The 21,101-nt window shown below is 41.6% G+C and overlaps 1 protein-coding gene across 18 annotated transcripts in view; it reads left to right on the forward strand.

The window, feature by feature from the left end:
- Positions 1 to 21,101, forward strand: part of LYPD6B (LY6/PLAUR domain containing 6B) — a 164,105-nt gene that overhangs the window by 113,669 nt on the left and 29,335 nt on the right. For 5 of the 18 annotated variants that reach the window (XM_087435164.1, XM_087435160.1, XM_087435169.1 and 2 more), the window contains 4 exons: positions 2,300 to 2,355; positions 2,970 to 3,040; positions 4,162 to 4,311; positions 6,729 to 6,886. The exons of 4 other annotated variants lie outside the window; for them this stretch is intronic. The gene's annotated coding sequence lies outside the window, so the exon portion shown is untranslated. Of the gene's footprint in view, positions 1 to 2,299; positions 2,356 to 2,969; positions 3,041 to 4,161; positions 4,312 to 6,728; positions 6,887 to 14,894; positions 14,935 to 21,101 lie in introns of all 18 variants that reach the window. 9 more of the 18 variants (XM_087435167.1, XM_087435173.1, XM_087435176.1 and 6 more) reach the window with 5 other exon arrangements.

A 21,101-nucleotide genomic window follows, 5' to 3' on the forward strand; every position in this document is an offset into this window, starting at 1 on the left:
GGATAAACAAAATGTGGTGTATACTTGCGATGGAATAGTTCTCGGCCATAAAAAGGATTGGAATTCTGACACACGCTACAACATGGATGACCCTGGAAAACATGCCAAGTGACATACAGACACAAAAGGACAAATATAATATGATTCCACTTACATGAGGTACCTTGAATAGGCAAACTCATAGAGACAGAAAGTAGAATAGTGGTTTCCAGGACCTGGGGGAAGCGGGTATTGGGGACTTATTGTTTAGTGGGTACAGAGATTCTGTTTGGGATGATGCAAAAGTTCTGCAAGTGGATAGTGATGATGGTTGCACAGCATTGTGAGTATACGTAATGCCACTGAATCGTACACTTAAAAATGGTTAAAATGGTAAATTTTATGTATATTTTACCATAGTAAAAAATTTTTTAAATTGATTCCATGGGAGGAAAATTATGTAAGACTTCTACAAATGCAAAAATATAAAATTAAACCTTATATTTCTTAGACATATATTACCTGAGCTTATAAACCTGACTGAGGGCAGTTTTTCTGTGGATCTGCCCCTAATCAGCAATAGAGAAAGCCTTTATTCCAGGCTGTTGCCAGAGACCACAGCCTCAGACAGTTGTAGCCCAATTGCCACCCAGCTTTTTGTTGGGAGAAATAATAATGTTTCTGGGATATATCACAAAGGATATGGAGCCTATTACTTCTTCCAGAAATTCTAATTTTTATCCCTGGATCAAACCAGATGATCAGATTGCTGCATGCTTGGGCTCCTTTTTGGCCTCGTTAAATGACTTCAGTGAATTGTGCTTTGGCATCATAACTCACTTTGAGGGATGCAGTAAGAAGCATTATAGAAGATTCCCAACTGTATATACCTAGAGGCACAGTTAATTAGTTACTTTCCTTCTGAGCCCCCGTGTGGATGATGAAGGATACTTTAAGAATTTACCCAAGGACGGAAAGGTTAATACCTTGGTAGAAATTTCTTGATGACAAGAACAAACTAACACTCTTGAGAATTGTCCATATTATATTTTATCTTAGAGTCAGTGTGATTATCTTGTGTCTGTTTTCTTCATTGCTTTGGCCACTAGGATGCTCAAAACCTAATTTATGATCTGCATCGAGTAATAGTTTAGTATTATACAACATACATTTCTTGGACTAACTTTTCGTTATGCTCTTATAGCCTCTTTTTTATGTTGTCTTCTTAACATAGTATACATATTTTATAAGTTAACTCATCCTTTTTTGACATTACATGATACATTAGTGTATATATATATATATATGCACATACACAAACACATAGACAGGAGAGAGAGATTGATTGATTTTAAGGAATTGACTTACATGATTATGGAGGCTGGCATACCAGGGAAGGCCAGCAGGCTGGAGACCCAGGGAAGTGTTGATGTCACATTCTTGAGTCCGAAGGCTGTCTAGAGGCAGAATTCCTTCTTCCTGGGGGGACCTCAGTCTTTTCTCTTAAGGCCTCAACTGATTAGATGAGGCCCACCCACATTATGGAGGGTAATCTACTTTACTCAAAGTCTGCTGATTTAAATGTTAATCATATCTAAAAAATACCTTTACAACCATATCTAGACTGGTGTTTGACCAAACAGTTGGGGACCATAGCCCAGCAAAGTTGATTCAACACATAAAATTAACCATCACAAATAGGGACATAAATATATAATAGAATTTCCTTAAAATTGGGCATAATTGTTATTTGTCTTTTACATTTGCTAAGTTGAGTGCATGTAGGAAAAGATTCCGATTCCCTCCCACCTCCTCATCTAGGTTCAAGTCTCGTGTTGTCATTATTTCATCAGCTGGTAGGGCTGTCTTCCAAAGCAGGGTTGATTAAATGGCATAGAGTCTTCATTGTGTGTGGATTTGTTGAATGTGTGAAGGTGTGAATGCCCTGACCTGCCAACATACCCTGATATATGTCAGTGTTCTACAAAGTTCTGCCAGCTCCTTGGTAAACAGCCATTTTTGTGGAGGGATGTGATGAGGTGTATGATTTCACCAATTATTACTATTCCCAATTAGACGGGGCCCATGTGTGTTAATAAAATGTTAGCTCACTCTCTCTGTAACTTGAACAGCCCAACCTGACTTGAGTCCAGGGATTTTATGCATTTGGTGGTGTTCAATTGGTTACATTGCTGCTGTTCTCTTCTGACAGATCTCCAAACAGCTGGAGACCTGCTTTCTGTTAGAAAACATTCCAGTTGTTCAGGAATGTAACTCTTCAGCAGCGGTGGCTCTTCCCTCATCTTTTTATCTTTGCTAGGTGGGTGACTTTGGGTGCAGACCTCTTCACTGTTCGAGAGAGGGGAGCCTGACAAGGTAAGAATCGAGGTGATTACGGACAGCTCTTGGCTTTTCATTTGGGCGCTGTGGATTAGGTGTCAGGGATCCACGTGGACTCCTGAACATCTTGGGACTCGGTCTTTCGCCCATCTCCTGGGCGGTTTGCTGGGTTTTCTGTTGCATCCTAACCCTTCGCTGCTCACTGGGTTCCTGGGATTTGGAAGCCTGGTTTTGGCTTAAGTTACATTTCTGGTGAACCCAAGGAGGAAGTCCCCATGCCCCAGGAATGGTTAGTGGATCAAAGACTCCTCTGCTTCCTACATAATACAGTAATTTGGTCAATTAAAAGAGAATCTTCCAGAGTAACTGTCCCAGTCACAGGGGTAGGAATACGTGGGGGGAGGGGAGCGATGCTCAAAGATGTCTAGGTCAAGTAAAATACATTGCTAACTCTACTTAGTAAGTGTGTGCAGTATTGAGCATCTGTAATTATAGGATATTTAGATGTTAAGGATTAGAAAATATTTCCTGATCCAAAATAGGGTGAGAGCATTATCGCAACAGAGAAGAACATCGATGTGGGCACATTTAAAGTATGTGTTTACTGATGGCTGCTTTTTACTTCATTCACTTTGCCATTTTGGTTTTAGGTGTGCTGCTTAATACACAGGCTGACCAAGTTCGACTGTCTCCATTTTCCTGGTGAAAAACTGAGTCTGAGGTCTGGTTTTTCTGAGGTCATGTTGCCAAGGCCAAGGAATGTCTTTTTGAGGCTTCAGGGACGTGAGCCTGGTCTCCTGAATAATCTTCTCCCTGGCGTGGGCCATTGGCTCCCAGCCCAGAGGCCCTCTGCCTGCAAACAAACCTCCCATCTTGTGTCTGATGGGGAGGGAGGCAGCCTCCGAGGGAAGTTGTCTAGGTTGTGAGCTGATGGGGCCAGGGCCATGTTTACCTTCCTGTTTCTTGTCTAAAGAGCGGATAGAATGATTAGCATCCGTGTTTGTTAATGATAATTATATGTTTCAAGTACAAAGCAGTATTCTGTAGAATATCTACTAAGATGCTTTACTCCTTGCCTTTTTAAAAGGATGACATTGTACTACTAATTAGGCCCAAGAAAACAAGTAGGAATCTGTATATTATCATCGCTGTTTCCCACAGGGCATATTGGGTGGTGTGTGAGCTATTCCTTCAACTTAAGAGTCTGCTATTAATAAACTCGAAGAATATGGAGAGCAGAGAAGAATATGGTCCAGCAGTGAGACGTATGGAGAGCATTGGGTTATCTTCCAAAGCAGGGAAACTTAATGCCTTTTTTTTTTTTTTTTTTTAATGAGGAACATCAGCCCTCAGCTAACATCTGTGCTATTACTCTTTTTGCTGAGGAAGACCAGCTCTGAGCTAACATCCATTGCCAATCCTCCTCCTTTTTTTTTCCCCAAAGCCCCCCAGTAGATAGTTGTACGTCATAGCTGCACATCCTTCTAGTTGCTGTATGTGGGACGCGGCCTCAGCATGGCCAGAGAAGCGGTGCGTCAGTGCGCGCCTGGGATCCGAACCCTGGGCCGCCAGTAGCGGAGCCTGCGCACTTAACCACTAAGCCGCGGGGCCGGCCCCCTTAATGCCTTTTTAGTTCCAGTATTAAACCCAGTGTTAGGAACATCATCATCATCATAATGATAATCATAATAATAATGATAACAATGGCAATAAAAAATAATACCTCTAATATTAACCATCTCTATCACCACCATCACGACAACTAACGTTTATTGGCTCCTACTTTCTGCCAAGCACTAGCCTAAGCATTTTATCTGCATTATTCTCTCTCAATCTGCACAGCGTTCCTATGAGGAAGGTCCTGTTAATATCCACCTTTTACAGTCATGCTCAACAAATATGAGATGAACAAACAAATATATGCACAGACAAATGCTGCTGGTCTTCGCCTAAGAACCTTGAGCACTGTGGCTGCTCCAACTTATCAAATTAGTGAGTAAGATTGTTTCATTTAGATGTGGTGGCTTTGTTTATGACAGACAGGGACTTAAGCTTCCAAAGTCTCCATAACATATTTCAGAGTGATTTTCCAACAAAGTTGATTATCAACTCTTCCCACACGTTACAGATGAGAAAATGCTGATCTATGGAACTTGGTATTTTTTTCCCCTGTATTGTGGAGTGAGACAGGTTTTTCCTTAGGTCACAGCAAAATCAAAGCTCAGAATGTAATCATTCTCTTGCTGTACAGCAGAAAAAATGAAGCCTCTCAGGGCTTCCTACAGTTTTGGAGCCACATATCTGGACCATGGGGATTACGTGGTTGGTTCTGACTGGCTCCCCCTGATTCTCACCTGGTGATGTTGACCTTGAATTGGTTTGCTCACGCCTTGAAGGTATCTACTTCATGGTGCAAAATCCAAGACCCATGGTATAAAGCTACTTCCAAGGAAGCCAAATCTTGTCATTTCTGGCCCTATATTCTATTACAGACTAAAAGGAACAAAATCCTGTGTTCCCACCACCCCCTCTGCAGAGACCTAATTTGGCACCTACCTTGGTGCAGAAAGCTTGCCTCCATCTCCCCAGATTTGATCATTAATTGATCTTAACTTTTCCCAAGTTAACATGCTGACTGTGGGGGCCTCACTGGCCATAGGTGGGTGGAGTGAGAGCTTGGAAGCACCATGTGGTAGTTGGTAAACCTGCTGGCAAATAGTCAAGTGGCCTGGTTTCATGTGTGTGTTTGTGTTTGAAATGCTATTGATAATAAAGCCTCATTTGTTTAGGGTTCTGTATCAGTTATCTATTGCATAATAATAAACCACCCCAAACTTAGTGGCTTAAAACAACAACCATTTTATTTGCTCATGATTCTGTGGGTCAGCAATTTGAGCTGGGCTCTATTAGTCTCACCTGGGGTCCTCTTGCCACCATACTCAGCTGGTGCCTGGAAGGTGGTTGATCTAGGGAACCTCAGCTGGGATGACATCTCTGTCAAGTGGTTTCTTCCTCCAGTAGGCTAGCTCAGGCTCCTTCCCATGGTAGAACTGTCCCACAAGAAGACAAGAGTGGAAGCTGCACATTCTATTGGTCAAAGAAAGTTGTAGGGCCAGCCCACAGGGGAGAGGGGTGAAAATAGACTCTACCTCTTAATGGAATAGCTGCAAAGAATTCATGGCCATTTAAAATTTATCACAGGCTCCTAACTTTGATATGAATGCACTCTGAAATTAACTTTGTTTTAAAATTATTTTATTTTTCCTTTAAACCATCCTGGAGTAGTGATGGTGTTGTCAGCCCATCTGAGAGAAGTCTGGAAAAAAGAGGTCTTCTGTAACATATCCAAGGGTATAATAATAAAGAGAGTAGTAAAAACAGCAAATATTAACATTGTTCTTACTATATGCCAAGCACTGTTGTAAGTCCTTTACATATCATAATGCATTTGGTCATTACAAAATCTTATGAGTAGGTTGTATTTTTATCCCCATTTTATAGGTGATAAAACTGAGGCACAGAAAGGTTAAGTAACTTCCTCCAATGTCATAAAGCTCCTGGGTGGCAGAACTGGGATTCCACCCAGGCAGACTGGCTCCAGAGTCTGTGCATAACTCAAAATGCCTCTCAAGTTAATGGAAACTAAATCTTCCTGACTCTTAAGAGAGTTCTATCTTGGACCATGTCGTTTTTCTAGAGGCAGGGGGATTGGCTGTTTGGTGAGGGACACTAAGCCTTTCTGGGTACATCCATGTGGTAAAAAATGGTTCTGGTCACATTGTAGGAGACCCTAATTGGAGATAATAAAGCCACTCGTGATCCTATGGAACAGGGAGTGATTCTCCTGGGTGTGTGTGTGTCAGATCATGGTGATCATGATCATGGTGTTACTCTTGCTCGTTTGCTGGGGAAGCATTTGAAGAATGAGAATATTTAATAACGTCCTCTCTAGCCTTTCAGATAGCCTCTTGTTCTGGGCTGCAGCTATTCAGAAAGCCTCACCTCCAAAGAAAAGAATGTTGTGTTTATTTAGCTTTTTGTTTAAGGACTACCCCAGGGAAAGGGTGGGAAAGGGTGACAGTCTCTTTTATATGATATTTGTGGAACTGAATTCAGTCCAATCTCCAGGTAGTACCAGGTGGTTTATCTAAGGAAAGTGGCAAGTTTCACTGACCTTTATAAGGTCACCCTCGCAGCCATGGATGAAGTAGCCCATCACACCCATATCCTAGTAAGGGGACTGTGGTCCTTTCCTCAGTTTGAAGGTGTGGAGCACATTTAGGAGCCAGGACTTGGCATTTAGCACTAGGATGGGGAAGAGACCACCAGTCTAAGACCTGAGGGCAGTCATTCTAGCCATCTAGCATCCTCTCTCTATCAAATCCCCTTGTTATCTCTTGACTCCACAGCCAGCCTCCTCCTTCTGATGTCCTCGTCCTCCTACATTGACTCGGGTTAGCATCACTGACTGTTCCCGCTGCTGGGAGGTGTTTGCCACAACTTCTGCATACATGAGAACCTGCATGTTCACCCTAATATGGACTCCGGCCAGAATCTGAGTTGGAAGGTAGGCAGTCAGGACAGGCACAGCCCCACCAGAGAGGGCAGAACATGGGGGAGGGACTAGGGAGACCCCCATTGCTGGCTGCCTCTCCCCTTCCATCATCTCTCACCTTCCCACACCAGGAACTTCCCTGAAGGCCGGATTTCTTGATTGTCAAGCAAGAAATCCTGGGATTGCTTTCCCCATACCAGTGGAAACTCTGTTACCTTTATAATCTTTCCCTTCAGCTAATCTGTAAGAGTTTATGATCCTGCACTGCGTTAAGTACTTTTTCCTTTTTGGATGCTTGCTTCTCTTTTTTCTTATTCAAAGCAGCTGGGACAGTTTATCCCCCAGCATAGAGATGAAAACCTGACGGGGAGGTCTCTACAGCAGAGATTCTCCAAACAGTGCTTTACTGGTGGTTGCCGCTGAGTAGCTCAGCCTGCCTTTAGGACAGAGTGAGAACAGAACGCGGGCAGGAAGCTTCTTTTGTTTCCAAGGGCTTTGGGGATGTTTTTTCCTTGCTATAAACGGGATTGAATTGCTTCCTGTGAAACCAGTACTCCTTTAGCTCCCTCCTTTTTGGTCCACCAGCACTACCAGAGCCTGCGCCTTTGTTTTTCAGTAGCCTTGAGTGATTAACACTAGTTTGCCTTTGGCTTTGGCTAACATTGCCTATTTGAGGGGACTGGCAGTGCCCAGGAGAAGGATATGAGTGTGGGGGGGGGAGGCGGGTGACAGGCAGCTGGGCCTTCCGTGGCAGTGGTGAGCAGGATGATTCAGTGCACTTAGAAGACTGGTTCACCACAGGGTCCTCAAGTGCATGCAAAAGTCCCCAGGCCTCCTGAAGAAGGTTTAGTCAACCGTATCCCCGTGGAGGATGGTTCAGACATGGTCTTTCCTTGAATTCGCTGCAGTTTTGACTCGCCCCAGGATTACTGGGTTTCATTGTTGGTTTTATGACCAATGTTGTAGAAAGACAATACCTGAAAGTTTGGGTAAGCCTCTCCTTTTTTTTTTTTTTTCCTAGCAGTGAAGATGATTGCATAAAAACAAACACAGAAAGAGAGTTAAAAGAAAAAAAAGAACTTTGCTCTAGGCTGACTCTTGGCAAGGAAGGCTGAGATGGAGAAGGTTAGAATGCATATTCACACATCTGCACATGCAGCCATCAGCTTGTAACCCACAGTAACGGGCACTTTGGCAACTTTCTTATAATCCAGTGGCCCTTTCTTGAAAGCTTATTATCAACAATCCAACCAAAGCACAGCATTTCAAATTTAACCTTAAGTAGCTCTTGAAATTTCATCTTCAGGAAGTCTTTCTAGACTAGAGATGAAAACTTCCTCTGGGTCTAAACATGACGAGCCCGTGCACGATTCTCCTGTTCTCACCACAATCACTTTCCACATTTAACCTGTGAACATTGAATTCTATCTCCTTGTTTCCCCCTGTTCTCCAAATGTGGGTCCATGCCAGGATGAAAAGGGCAGGGGTGGTTACTCCGAGATGGCAGATCTGGGTTAACCACCCAGTGTCGTGCCACAGGAAGGATGGTGAATAAATGAATTTGGACAGTAATGTCACCTGCAGCACACACTCTGTAGGGCCCCAGCTTCTCTTGTGCGTTTAAACTTTAGGTATGCTTTGATCAAGTGTGTGGTCAAGCCTTTTAGTTAAGTTTACTTTGGAACATCAGCAATATATCCAATCAGATTGTTGCTAAAATCACACATGGTGTAAACCTATTTAGATATTATCCAACAGAACTCTAATATGAGGCGATAATGTGGATGGCTACTTGCCATGTATTAAATCAGTTTATTTTCTATATTTTTAGTAGCACTTCATTTGTAATTAAGCAGTATTTAAAATTTTTTTTATTGAAATGTATTTGACGTGAAGCATTCCGTAAATTGAAGGTGTACAACGTGTTGATTTGATACATTTATATGGTGTAATATGATTGCCTTTCTAGTAATAGTTAGCACCTCCATCATGTCACATAATCATCATTTCTTTTTTGTGGTGGGAATAATTAAGATCTTAGAAAGTTTGATGATTGTAATACGGTATTGTTGTTCATATTCACTATGCTGTGCATTAGCCCTCCAGGACTTACTTGTCTACTAGTTGCAAGTAAACAGTATTTTAACGTATCTCTCCGAAAAGGGTAAATTAGAGTAATGTAATATGGAAAATAGTAGGGAGACTCAGATTAACTGGGAAATGAAAATCCCTAATGCATTCATGGATTTGCTTCTGAGATTGGTTATGACTCTGAAAGGAAAAGATTTTTAATTTTCAAGTCTTTAAGATGAACTGCCATGTTAGAGGCTTTTACTTTCACTTGTCAGCATGTGTGTTTACCTGTTAGAATAAGACATTGTATTAGTTTATATAAAGGATTCCTAAACTCACTGAGGCAGTGACCAAGAGCAGAGAGCCAGGTGGTGTTCCTGTAGGATTTCTCTCTGCTAAGGTTACAAATGTCCTCTCTGCCATTTCTCCTCTATCTCGTTGATCCCTGTTCTCACCAGAGGCCAAACAGATAGTTCTATGGATAGCTTTCTTTGAATAGTGAACTGAAATGCAGACTTTAAGTATAGAGTTTTACGATGTTAGGGAGGAAGTGACATTGATTTATTTGTTCTGTTCTTGGCCAGCCTGAGAAACCTGTCCCGTCAGGTAATGAACAACAACAGCCTTTATCCTAACTAGGGACTTCAAGAGAGTGATTACTCACCCCATCATTACCGTTCCCCCTGAGTCATCCAGCCTGGGTCATATTGGTTTCAACTGAATAAGAATCTTCAGGCAATGGACTCGAGGGCCAAGCTTCCTGTTTAGTCATATGAATGATATAAACATGCCCCAGACTTGGAGCCATGGCTCATTCTGGTAAGATACTTCGTAGGTCCAGGTTTTCAGCCATGTGTCTATTTGAGAAATTATATTGTCCAGTGTGGTCAAAAGTGGCCATCTTAATGGTCAATGTAGAATGATTATGTGAGTGACCAGACCTCCCAGCCAGCCTGGTGTTGATCTAAAGGGCAAAGATGCAGCTATGAAGATGAATGGTGATTTGGGGGCACCTCTTGCCTGTACCTTCTCAGTAGTGCTGCCAGTTGATCACTGAGTATTCAGTGGAGATCTTAGTAAAGCCCCTTTAAGGCCCTGTCCTTGTGATGGTGCTGAGAAAGCCTTGCCACTTAAGAAGACCTGTGCTGTCATAGATGAGGACTACTGAAAGACAGCTGGAGTGGTTTCCATTTGACAGATACTACCATCCCCTATCATGTCACTGTTCTCAGTACTATTCTTGAGTCCTATTGTATATGATTTGGATGACAAATAAGAAACTGAATTATCCTTGATAAAATTTGGATGTATGAGTAGTTGTAGAGCTCAATATTGATTGGCACATGTGTTTAGTTCTAGTTCATTCCAAACTTCAGTTTATTTCCAAGTTCTTAATATTTATCTTCATTGCAGATCTAGAGAAACTTACTTTTGAGTGGGAGCTATCTTTTGAGACTTCATTGACGTATCACATGTTCATGGAAGAGCTTGACATGTAGAAAAAAAATATTCAAGACAAAATGCAAGTTTGTGGGTTAGCCGAAAATCCTACCTCTTTTACAAATTCTTAGCTAATCCTTCCCGGGTTTAAATAAAATCAACAGTTGCTTTTATGACAGCTACCCTGTCACCTTTCTCTATCTTCGGGCACTTGAAATACATCATTGAACAACATCAGAATTAATCCAAGGCCACTAAGTTCCTTGGGGCAGGAACCTTGCCTTCTTCATCTTGAATTCCAAGGACTAAGAAAAATAAGGACTAAAAAAAATACTTGTTTTTTAAGCAGGTATGTATGAAATAATTAGTAACTGTGAAAATAAAGCAAATTGTGATCCTGAAGCCCTGGCAGTTTGAAGGCATGTCCTGTAGAGTCAGTGTTAGAAGGAAACCTGGGTATAGGCGGGGGCAGCTGCTCTGGGATTCTTGGAAGCGGCCTGCATGGAAAGGCTATAATGCGTGCCCTGTGGCGGATTGCCTTTACCATTGCCCATGATTCCTGTGTTGAAATAGGAGGGCTCAGCCCAGACAAATGCTAAGGAAACACAACCAACTCTTTTATTACTCTCTACAACATTTATAGCCAAGTCCTATGCGATGCCCTTATCCTTGAGGCATTCTGACAGTCATTTTAATGATTTATTTTCTTTTTCACAACCAAAAAACAAATAAAATATTTTATCACCTTTTGGGTGGACTTGATGTCTTTCTCTTCATTTCATCACTTTGTGGGTCTATAAAATTCCCCTTACCTTTCAGTTTTTATAACCCAAGGATAGGAATTCTGTTTTGCTCATTCTTTACATGAGAGCTTTTTTTAGTCCAATTTTTTTTCAGTCCAAATCCCAGGCTATTGTTGTTGTTGTTGTTATTGTTGGGGAGTGGTGCAGAAGGATAAGGGAAGGGGGACTCAAGAAAGGCCACATGTTTTCAGTAACACATGGATCACGGGGAAAGGTTTTGAATAAGAAAAAAGTATTTTTTCAGTGCTCTTCTCCACTGTTGAGAGCTATAAGAACATTGGAGCTATTGGTGCTGAAGAAGTGGTTATGCTGGTTTACGAGGAAAATACTCTACAACTGAAATTTCATCTGTGGTTTCTTTCCCAGGATCTACAATAAAAACCACTAATCTGTGTGAGAACCCACAGCATTGTGATTACCCTTCTCCATTCTGAATTGTACGTCTTGACCCCAAGCTCCCTGCTTTGCAGTCTGCAGGCTCTTTTTTTTCTCCTCTTTGCCCTTTTTACTCATTTCTGCCTCATTTTCCATTTGCCTCTTTACATTAAGTTGTCAACAGCAGGACACTCAGACCAGTCATCATGAGCCTCAAAAGCTCCTCAGCCACATGTGTGGATTTGTAAGGGCAAAGCTCTTCTCAGATAGATAGGCGATCTCAAGTCTGAGTTGATGCAGCATGCGATTGTGTCAAGTCCAGAGGTACAACTGAGTGATTTGAGATGTCCATCTCCTGGCCCTCTGGTCGCTCCTCTCCAATGAAGACAATAGAATTGAAAGGGACTTCGGGTCCTTTCCTTCAAGGATCCTGATCTCGAAGTGCAGAAGTCCATTTTACAGCATCTCCATTGATGGTTGCTCATCCCTCCTCTACTTGAATTATTCCATTGGAAGGAAGCTCGTTGCTTTCAGGCAGCCCATTCCCTTGTTGAGCATTTCAAAAATTGACCCCAAATTGGTCTCCTTGAAGCTTTTGTGAAGTCATTTTCTGAGGTAACTTTCTCTTCTCCAACTATTTGAAAAGTTATCAGTAGAAGTTGAACTCTCAATTTCCCTCTCCCTCCACCAAAGTTTTCATTTCTCTGAGCATCAAGTGGAGCTCTCTCAAATATTCTAATTAAGGCAGAGTTTTTAGACCTCTCACCACCCTGGGTATCTGGTTCTGTAGGCCTCCTGATTAGAAGTGGATGTTATATTCCAAAGGTGCTCAGACTCGTGAAGAGGAATTTTGCTTGATCCAGAAGTTGTAACCTAAAGATGAGGCTCAGTTGTGCATTAGCTTCTTTAAGCAGCAGCACTATTCATATATATGACACGGTGTTTTTAATTACTATAAAATTCATATAAACTAATTTCTGTCTAGCAAGGTCTTGGTTATTCTGTGCCTATGCTATTGATAATTTGAACCAAAATGCATCAATTTTATTTAGCATCGTGTTGGTTTCAGATTGATGCTATCATCTTTCACATCTTTTTTCAGATCTTGATTCTGTTATGAAACACAGTAGCTGTCTTTCCTGGCTTTATGCCTCCAGTAGATTTGATAGGAAATCTTGTCTTCATTCAAGTAGTTGATAAAAACATTAAACAGCACAAATAAAGACAGAGTTCTGTAGCATACTACTAGAACGTTTAGGGTTGAGGCTCCTCTGCTAAAAAACATTATTTGGTAGCTCATAATTTGCCATAATTTCTACAAGGATAAAAAATTTTATGTACTGCCTTGCCAAAATCCAGGTCCTGTATGGAATTCCACTGATTAAAGCCTGGTAAGCATGTCACAAAGGAGGGGAGATTTGTTTGGCTATTACCTTCATTTAGCCATCCTAAACCTTACTAATCACTTGTTTCTTTTCTACTTGCTCACAAACCAACTGCTTACTAATTTGCACCTCCATTTATTAAAATTCAGAGACGTTTATTTGTGAATCTTCATTGTCTAGTACAGTATTCAACATATGGGATGTGGTTCCTGCCTTCAAAAAGTTTATAGTCTAGAGAAGGAAAGAGATATAATTATTATACTCTGTTGATAATATGCATGTATGTATGTGTGTGTGTGTGTGTGTGTGTGTGTGTGTGTGTTTATGTTACTTTATAAACATGGTATAGTAAATAACACCCAGTAAAGGTATGTCTAAGAGAGCGGACAGCTGCCTGCTGGTGAGGTCCAGGACAAGTAGAATTTGAGCTGGGCCTTGTAGAACAAGGAGTTGATGATTAGTTTTAGAAAGGATGGAAGGGCATTCACAGAAAGGAATAAAGCCTCCATTGATAAGTGGCTTGTGCCGGGATTCTAGACCCTGGCCTACCTAGGGCCCTCGGCCCGCCACTGTGACCTCCTGACTCCCAGACCTGTGGCTTGCACTTGGTCCTGTTAACTGCTGACTTTCTCGCCCTTACCTTAACCAGTTGACTCACAGACTTCCAGACTGTGTCTGATTTTTGGCTTTGGTGGGACATTCAGGCTAATCAGAGGACTACAGGCAGTTGACAGGTCCTGTCTATAGCCACCTACATCCTAGCCACCCCAAAGAGTCTACAGACAGCAGTGGTATTTGACCTGAAGGATGTCGCATGCAGCCATCTAGGATGCACATCTGACAGACTTTAAAATGAGGGTAGGACCTACGCTTTAAACCAGTAACAATTCTACTAAAAAGAGACCCTCCCCCATACACACACCCACTGTCCCCAGGCCCTGAGACATCTGCTTTCATCCTTAGTCGAATCATTTGGGAAGATTTGAAGTGGATCAATTCAGCTGCGTTTGCATTTTCTAGAGCATGAAAAATGGTGTTTCAGTTATTACGTGTGGAGAGATGAGGAATGAAATGTACAGCCTGGTATTTCAGATTGCAGGTGGAATTGGCAGCATCAGTAGTTAGAGAAACGGCTCCCAAGCATGTGAGCTGAGTAAATTCCATCAGTGCTGCATGGAGAGAATAAACTTGGAACTGCCATTGGCAGTTTTCTTCAAATGCATTTCCGACCACTCCCCATTTGCTGGGGAAAAGCTTTTATTTTTCCATTGTTGGACCTCCGTTTCCGTCAAATGTGTAGCCAACTGGCTGAGATAATAACTCGAGAAGCTGGGTGGGATTCTGTTTTTAGTGTCCTGGCAGGAAAGAGAGGTGTTTATTGTTAATTGGGTACCGTAGCTGTTCTTCCATCTGGCCATTTCCTCCTCCTCTTCACCTTGTTTCTTTGGGAGCCAGTAGTGTTGGTTTTTGTACCGAAAATGGAAGTAAATGACCAAGGGTAATGAGACAACTCTTGCATTGCTTTTTGACTTAGAGGGTGGACATTTTGGGAGTCAACGCCGGGATGCTATGCTGTGGGATCTGCAAAGGGTTGGAATAGATGGCGAATGCCCTGTGAACAAATCTCATGCCTGTCGGGCACTTCATTACACCTTCCCTGCAATGAGCAACTTCAGCAGGCGGTCCGCAGAGCCTGTTGACAGGACTAAGTTCAGCCAAGTTTACCACCCGAACAATGAGGAAGCTCACACAGTGTCTACTTCTCACATGGCCTGGCGCTGTCTCCTTCCTCCGAGAGTTTCTTTGCCACAATCGAAACGAAAAAGGAAAAAAATTGGAAGGGAACTAACACTTATTGAGCACTTACTATAGGCCAGACATTGTGAAACATACTTTATTGTTAATTCACTTAATTCTCACTGTTTCTTATCATTTACTTTTCAGCACAGCCCTGAAATGGAAATTTTACTGTCCTGATTTACAGGTGAGAAACTGAGTCTTGAGCAAGTTAAGCAGCTTGCTGAGATTAAATGGTTCCTACCAGTGATGAGTGGAGCCTAAGTTCAGGATCTGAACCAGGTTTCCCTGACTCTGGTTAAATCCAGGATGCACTAAGCTTGAGAATAACTCGTGTTCCATTGGAGACTAGAGATTTCAGTACTTGGGCTGAGAAGTAATTAGGCTTCCAGCTCAGCCTTTTTAGATAGAATGCAACGTGTAGACAGTGGTTCCTTGTTCTTTCCTTTATTGCTATCCAATAATGTCAGACCTTTAATATTTATTTTTCATCTATGGAAAATGTAAAATATTATTAAGACAGCATCTTGTCACTGCTGTGATCGAGAGAGGTCAGTGCAAAATTAACTCAGTTTTCTATCATTTTACCCTCTTCCATCCCTCCCAAATGAGACTAAACAGTGCTACCTGTATGTCCTGTCCTTTTAACCCATGACAAACAACCAAAGTGACGGAAGCTATGCAGAGTCCATGCCCTGTTCACAGAGCAGAGTCTGTCTGAGTTAAAGAACAGCATCTCCGGCGACTTCAGGCAGACACTGGCAGCTAACTCACCTTGCTTTTGAAATTTTGTTTTCCTTTAAACTTGAGAAATGCCTTTAATGCTTTCCTCCGGATACTAACGCATTGTAGACATGATCTTCTAAAGCAAACAACTGTTTTATGAGGTCCTGGAAACCTGTCGGTGGTATAGAGTCTTCTCTTTCTCAACAGTGGTGTATGCCTGCACTTACTCCAGCCAGTAGGTCTTGTCAATAAATCCGTCAGAGGCCAAGCCAGTCTGCACAAAGCATGCTTTCTGCCTTCCCGACGAGATGAAAGGCAGCCCTTTGGAGCTTGGTAGGATGGAAATTACTTTTCTTATCCAGCTGAAGAATGAAAGTGTACATCTATCAGTTTTCATTCTTATCTGGCTGCTACAATTATTGGGAGATTACTTGTTGTTTCTTTATTAGCCTTTTTGTAAATTTCCAAGTTTGGGCGCAAGGCAAGAAAGTTCCAGATGTACCCAGTGATTTGAGAATCACTGACTAGTGGCAGGAAAGAGAGAGAAGTGCATGCTGGGAGGCCTGCTTTCCTCTCCCACAGCAGATGCTTAAGTGACATGGTTTAGGAAGAATCAAAAGGGAAGTTTGTGCATTAAGTTACCAGACCCCGGGGACCAGAGACCTTCAGTATCACCTGACATACTTATGGGTCTTAGAAAGCTCTGCAATTATGCAGATGACTTTCAAAGGCAACACAAGATATTTCACCTCTCAAACCAAGTCCACACATCTCAGTCACTCTCAGCAGCTGGCTGACAGTGCCAATAACTGTTGTAAAATCTGGAGTGTCCATGTTGGTGAATTTCTCATGAAGCACAGAGAGCTGCATAACTTCTTTGAAGGAGATTTTATATTCCTGATGGGGTGATTTAAAAAACAGGCTCTATTGCTCATATCAGCAGGTATGCCACAAACATAATTTTTTTCCCCAGATTTCTACTGGGATATACTTCTGTTTGCCGTGTTGGTGAGTGCCCAAGAGGTCATTTTGATTTATTTTTTAAACTGGGTGTTCTGGATATCGAGGAGTTAATCAGTTCACAGAGAGATGCTCTGAATTCATAAATTACAGTCCCTTTTGGAAATGTCTCTTGCCACTAATGTTGTTGCAAGCAAAGTCACAACCCCTCAGCATTCTCTGTCCTGAAATGGTGATGTGCAGTCCTGCCAGGGGAAAGCTCATCTTGTTTTGTTGGTCTGTATATCTTCTCTATTCAGCATGGTTTTCCTAAATTTATAATCAGTAGCATAGTTAGTTTAGGAGTTCTTTTAGTTAGATTAGATAATTCACAAAACTGGTAAGAAATCTTTTAGTCTAAGTTAAAATGAAAACAGCTATATCTTCAGGAGAAAATTTCTACAAAATTCTATCGCTTTTGTTTATTTTTCTTGACAACGAGAAAAGGAAATACCAGAAATGGAAAGTCTGTCCCTTTGTAACTGGTGAGAAGGTGGGTTCCGGTTTTCTTTTCTCTGGGAAGATTTAATCAGTGTTTGCTGTCAAAGAAGAGAAATGCTTTTGCTTCAGCAAAGACACTGTCTCGATAAACACAGTTAAGATGATGGTAGGCCCTGCGTGAAGAAGGTGGGGGAATACTTTTTATGATTGGAATACAAAAAGACAGATTTACTAGGGGCTCTGCGGGGCTTTTTTTCCCCTAAACTTCCTGATTCAGCGGGCAACGCAGTAGCAGGTACACTGTTATATGCTGTTATACAAGTGAAACCAGCCGATTTAGTGATCCTCTGCTTCTGGGTCATAATTCTTTAGTAACGAGAATTCCAACCCTGCAGCGCTTCTTTATCTTCCCCAGGGCACACACATCCCTTTTCTTAAGGTGGCTTTTTTGTCGTTGGTGGTGGTGTTTTTTGTGTGGTGGGGGGGTTGTCTTAGTCTGCAAAAGGAGACTAAAGTGAGGGAAAAAAGCAATAAGCAAGCACTGAAAAATGAATGAGTTGGAGAAAAGTGTTAACCAGACCCTTTTCTTACTGGAAGCACCCCAAGTTTATTGATTAGCAGGAGGCCTAACACTGAAATAAGCTCCGGGTGTGCACTGCGCCCACTGCTCTGAGCCCACCCTGGCTGGGTGTGTGCAGGGGCTGTGTCCCCATCTGTGCCCCTGCTGCCCGCGCTGGTCTTCCTAGGGCATCGGGCACTGGCTCTGCCTCAGGCACAGTAAAGGGCCTGGAAGGAATCCCAGCCCCGGGGCTTCAAAGGACGTTAAATGATTTTTGTTTTCCGAGTTCTCAGTTGCCCAGATCTCACTTGCCCCACCCCAGCTTTATTGAGGTAAAATTGACAAATAAAATGGTATGTAAAATTGACAAAGTTGTGTTAAGGTGTACAACATGATGATTTGATATATGTATACACTGTGAAATGATGACCCAAATCAAGTGAATTAACACATCCATCACCTTGCATAGCTACCTTTTTCTCGTGGTCAGAACACTTCAAATCTACTCAGCAAATTTCAAGTGTACAATACAGTATTATTACCTATAGTCACCATGCTGTACATTTGATCCTCAGAACTTATTTATCTTATAGCTGAAAGTTTGTGCCCTTTGACTAGAATCTCCACATTTCCCTCATTTCCCAGCTCCTGGCAACCACCATTCTACTCTCTGTTCTATGATTTCGACTTTTTTAGGTTCCACGTATAAGTGAGATCATCCTGTATTTGCCTTTCTCTGTCTGGTTTATTTCACTTAGCATAATGCCCTCAAGGTCCATCCCTGTTGTTGCAAATGGAAGGATTTCTTTGTTTTTTGTGGCTGATAATATTCTACACGCATATACCAAGAAAATATATACCACATTTTTTTTTATTCATTCATTTGTTGACGGACACTTAGGTTGTTCCCGTATCTTGGCTATTGTGAATAATGCTACAATGAACACGGGAGTACAGATATCTCTTGGAGATAATGGTTTTGTTTCCTTCAGTTGTATACCCTCAAGATTGCTGGATCATACGGGAATTCTATTGTTAATTTTTTGAGGAATCTTTAAACTGTATTTCATAGTAGCTGTACCAATTTACATTCCCACCAACAGTGCACAAAGGTTTCCTTTTCTCCACATCCTCGCCAACATTTGTCATCTCTTGTCTTTTTGATAATAGCCATCCTAACAGATGATATCTCATTGTGGTTTTGATTTGCATTTCCCTGATGATTAGTGATGTTGAGCACCTTTTCATGTGCCTGTTGGCCATTTGTATGCCTTCTTTGGAAAAATGTCTATTCAGATCCTTTGCTCATTTTTTAATCAGATTTTTTTTTTGCTATTGAGTTATGTGAGTTCCTTACATATTTTGGGTATTAACCCCTTATTAGACATTGATTTGTAAATATTTTCTCCCATTCCATAGGTTGCCTTTTCATTTTGTTGATTATTTCCTTTGCTGTTCAAAAGCTTTTTCAGTTCCCAAGTTAAAGCAGTTGAAAATACCCCTCAGGTGGCCTCACCCGCTCTGTGATCTTGGAGTGGGCCCTACACCTCTCTGTCCTCCTTTCTCATCTGTCTGTGCCTGGGATTGGACTAGATCAGTGGCTTCTCAGATGTTTTAAGCTATGGAACCCTTTACCCACATGATATTTTAAAAAATATCATAATAAAAGCAATTTTACAAAATTAGACCTATTTAATTTAATTCTCATTTAATTCTGGTTGTGGGACCAAGAGTACCCCCACCCCACTCAAAGCCCCTCATCTGTTGGAACCCCAGCAGGCCTGTGGGGCTACCTCCAGTCCAGCCTGATAACAGGCTGGCTGAGTGCAGGAAGTCACACTAAACCAAGGCCTGAAAATGCAGGTAATTGTACCTTTATCAATCCTGAATCCTGGAGACAGCGTATCTTACAAGTTTTAAGTTGACTGACCTAAAATGACTTAATCCATCATAAATTTGCAAGCACTAATCATCCTTCTCTTTTATATGCCCTATTCCTGGTAACCAGAGTATTTTTATTGTTACTTTAGAGTATTTTGCTGTTGTTCAGTGATGTGCAGATGAATGTGGGTGATGAATTCTGTAAAGCTTACCCATCTCAACATCTCAGAACTATGCCAGCCCCTCTGCCACCCCCTCCTGAATTCCAGAAACCCAGACTCTTTGCCCCACCCCTCCCACCTCTTTAACCCCTCTACCACGTGAACATCATGTTGACTTTCTTAAACTCTATATTGATCATGTCAGCCTTCTTCAAAAGATAGTTGAATTGTTTGAAAGACCAAAATTCAACTCCTAATTCTAACTTTCTAAAAGTTCCCTGATTATTTAATTTTCCTATCAAACCCTATTTCCCACTTCCTTCTAACATACATCCCATGTCAGTAAGTCATTCTCTCCCTATTCTCTGCCTCCAACCCCATGGCCATGCTCTTTGCCTATCTCCCCATGAAGACTCTACCTCCTTTTTGTTGCTTCCCAGTACCCCTTACAGCTCACCCTCAAGTCCTTCCATGCTCCCTCTTCTCCATCCCATGGTACTTAGCAAGGAGGCTGCATGATGTGGCAGCAAAATTACAGAACAAGGAGGCAGTGCTAGGACAGTAGTCCTGGAATTCTGCCACTTAACATGCAAGTTGTCCTTGGCTGAGCCCTTGACCTCTTTGGGTCACATTTTCCTCATCTGTAAAATGAGGTTAATAACACAGTATCTCCCTTGCCTACCTTACTATGTGGTTGTAAGAATCAAAAGAGATATTTTGTGTGAACGCACTTGATCTAATTTAAGCACTCTTCATTATCCAGCTTGTGTTCTTAAATAATAATAAGGTATTATTATCACTTATGATAGCCTATAGCACTTGTTTTTGTTATTAATCACACCTTATATTCACTCCAGTTATTTCATGTGTGATGTCTATTCTCATCAGTTCTTTAGGTCAAAGATTTTTCTTATATTCTAAAACTCCACAGTGGTTATCAAACTGCTGACCACTCAGTAGCTACTTCATATGGATTTGTTTCCTAGAACTTTGATCTCTGATGTTCTCCAAGTACCTACTATTTTTGGTATGCTGGCAGTAGAGGTCCTTTAATTATCAAAAGGATACTTGAAATTCTGCATCCTCCCAAAGCAAGATTGAAATTCTAAGGATTTGAAAAGGATGTGGAAGACCTTAGAAGCTGGGTAAATAAATCGTTTGGGTGAGATACTCTCTTGAAACTAACTCAAGGTGAACTCAGTTCTAGGACCAGTTGGAATGAGTTTGGCAGTCAGTCCTCGAGTTGGTGTAACCTTTATTAAAACTCTGTGTGTGCTCACAACCAATAGGGAGAAAGTCCCAATGAGTGAGGATGCTGCCCAGACTATCATAACTTCACCGGGTTTCACTGAGAAGGCTGCTTCAGTCTGAAATAGCAAAAGAGCCATTTGCTGGCTTCAGGAGATTACGTATTTTAACAGTCCACATGACTTTGCATTCAATTTTTTTGTAGTCAATTATATTCTCTGAAAATAGGTTCTTAAATTACATGCATTGCAAGAGTGGATGCTGTTAGGGCTTCAGTATGGGGATGGCAAATATTTCATGTATGTGAAAATTATTTCATTTAGATCACAGGGAAATGTA

The sequence above is a fragment of the Ceratotherium simum genome, chromosome 9, assembly GCF_057802395.1.
Source record: "Ceratotherium simum simum isolate JZ-2026a chromosome 9, ASM5780239v1, whole genome shotgun sequence".
Taxonomy (NCBI): domain Eukaryota; kingdom Metazoa; phylum Chordata; class Mammalia; order Perissodactyla; family Rhinocerotidae; genus Ceratotherium; species Ceratotherium simum.